Source organism: Oncorhynchus keta, chromosome 33, assembly GCF_023373465.1.
Source record: "Oncorhynchus keta strain PuntledgeMale-10-30-2019 chromosome 33, Oket_V2, whole genome shotgun sequence".
Lineage (NCBI taxonomy): Eukaryota > Metazoa > Chordata > Actinopteri > Salmoniformes > Salmonidae > Oncorhynchus > Oncorhynchus keta.
In genome coordinates this window covers 15,854,091-15,857,257 of record NC_068453.1, presented here as the reverse complement: position 1 = coordinate 15,857,257, position 3,167 = coordinate 15,854,091, and positions in this window count along the sequence as shown.

Below are 3,167 nucleotides of genomic sequence, written 5' to 3'. Positions count from 1 at the left end.
ATAGAGACCCGGAAAACCTGAGTCTACGCCTTCACTATGGTGAATCACTAAAACAATACAGAAATACACTACGGAAAAAGAAGGAACAGCATGTCAAAAATCAGCTCAATGCAATTGAAGAATCCATAGACTCTAACCACTTCTGGGAAAATTGGAAAACACTAAACAAACAACAACACGAAGAATTATCTACCCAAAATGGAGATGTATGGGTAAACCACTTCTCCAATCTTTTTGGTTCTATAACAAAGAATAAAGAGCAAAAACATATACATGATCAAATACAGATCTTAGAATCAACTATTAAAGACTACCAGAACCCACTGGATTCTCCAATTACATTGAATGAGTTACAGGACAAAATAAAAACCCTCCAACCCAAAAAGGCCTGTGGTGTCGATGGTATCCTCAATGAAATGATCAAATATACAGACAACAAATTCCAATTGGCTATACTAAAACTCTTTAACATCATACTTAGCTCTGGCATCTTCCCCAATATTTGGAACCAAGGACTGATCACCCCAATCCACAAAAGTGGAGACAAATTTGACCCCAATAACTACCGTGGAATATGTGTCAACAGTAACCTTGGGAAAATCCTCTGCATTATTATTAACAGCAGACTCGTACATTTCCTCAATGAAAACAATGTACTGAGCAAATGTCAAATTGGCTTTTTACCAAATTACCGTACAACAGACCATGTATTCACCCTGCACACCCTAATTGACAACCAAACAAACCAAAACAAAGGCAAAGTCTTCTCATGCTTTGTTGATTTCAAAAAAGCCTTCGACTCAATCTGGCATGAGGGTCGGCTATACAAACTGATGGAAAGTGGTGTTGGGGGTAAAACATATGACATTATAAAATCCATGTACACAAACATCAAGTGTGCGGTTAAAATTGGCAAAAAACACACACATTTCTTCACACAGGGTCGTGGGGTTAGACAGGGATGCAGCTTAAGCCCCACCCTCTTCAACATATATATCAACGAATTGGCGCGGGCACTAGAAAAGTCTGCAGCACCCGGCCTCCCCCTGCTAGAATCCGAAGTCAAATGTCTGCTGTTTGCTGATGATCTGGTGCTTCTGTCACCAACCAAGGAGGGCCTACAGCAGCACCTAGATCTTATGCACAGATTCTGTCAGACCTGGGCCCTGACAGTAAATCTCAGTAGGACCAAAATAATGGTGTTCCAAAAAGGTCCAGTCACCAGGACCACAAATACAAATTCCATCTAGACACTGTTGCCCTAGAGCACACAAAAACTATACATACCTTGGCCTAAACATCAGCGCCACAGGTAACTTCCACAAAGCTGTGAACGATCTGAGAGACAAGGCAAGAAGGGCATTCTATGCCATCAAAAGAAACATACATTTCAACATACCAATTAGGATTTGGCTAAAAATACTTGAATCAGTCATAGAGCCCATTGCCCTTTATGGTTGTGAGGTCTGGGGTCCGCTCACCAACCAAGACTTCACAAAATGGGACAAACACCAAATTGAGACTCTGCATGCAGAATTCTGCAAAAATATCCTCCGTGTACAACGTAAAACACCAAATAATGCATGCAGAGCAGAATTAGGCCGATACCCACTAATTATCAAAATCCAGAAAAGAGCCATTAAATTCTACAACCACCTAAAAGGAAGCGATTCACAAACCTTCCATAACAAAGCCATCACCTACAGAGAGATGAACCTGGAGAAGAGTCTCTAAGCAAGCTGGTCCTGGGGCTCTGTTCACAAACACAAACACACCCTACAGAGCCCCAGGACAACAGCACAATTAGACCCAACCAAATCATGAGAAAACAAAAAGATAATTACTTAACACATTGGAAAGAATTAACAAAAAAACAGAGCAAACTAGAATGCTATTTGGCCCTGCACAGAGAGTACACAGCGGCAGAATACCTGACCACTGTGACTGACCCAAAACTAAGGAAAGCTTTGACTATGTACAGACTCAGTGAGCATAGCCTTGCTATTGAGAAAGGCCGCCGTAGGCAGACATGGCTCTCAAGAGAAGACAGGCTATGTGCTCACTGCCCACAAAATGAAGTGGAAACTGAGCTGCACTTCCTAACCTCCTGGCCAATGTATGACCATATTAGAGATACATATTTCCCCCAGATCACACAGATCCACAAAGAATTCGAGAACAATTCCAATTTTGAAAAACTCCCATATCTACTGGGTGAAATTCCACAGTGTGCCATCACAGCAGCAAGATTTGTGACCCGTTGCCACGAGAAAAGGGCAACCAGTGAAGAACAAACACCATTGTAAATACAACCCATATTTATGCTTATTTATTTTATCTTGTGTCCTTTAACTATTTGTACGTTGTATATATATATATATATATATATATATATATATATATATATATATATATATATATATATATATATATATATAATATGACATTTGTAATGTCTTTACTGTTTTGAAACTTCTGTATGTGTAATGTTTACTGTTCATTTTTGTTGTTTTTCACTTTATATATTCACTTTGTATGTTGTCTACCTCACTTGCTTTGGCAATGTTAACACATGTTTCCCATGCCAATAAAGCCCTTGAATTGAATTGATAAAGAGAGACAGAGGGAGAGAAAGCAAGAGAGAGAGAGAGAGAGAGAGAGAGAGAGAGAGAGAGAGAGAGAGAGAGAGAGAGAGAGAGAGGGAGAGAGACAGGGAGAGACAGGAGAGAGAGAGAGAGAGAGAGAGAGAGAGAGAGAGATAGAGAGAGAGAGAGAGAGAGAGAGAGAGAGAGAGAGAGAGGGATGTCCTAAAATGTCACTACACTGTCATGAGATGTGTAGTGAAACACACACACACACACAGGAGTACAGGCAGAGGACCTGAAATTCTGGGATGATGTAACTTCAGTCCATACGGTAGTTATCAGGCTGTTTGAGAATGTGATGAAACTTCAGGACATCAGTGTTGTCTAAATCCCCTCTACTCTACCTAACACACACACACACACACAGGACATCAGTGTTGTCTAAATCCCCTCTACTCTACCTAACACACACACACACACGCACGCACGCACGCACGCACGCACGCACACACACACACACACACACACACACACACACACACACACACACACACACACACACACAGGACATCAGTGTTGTCT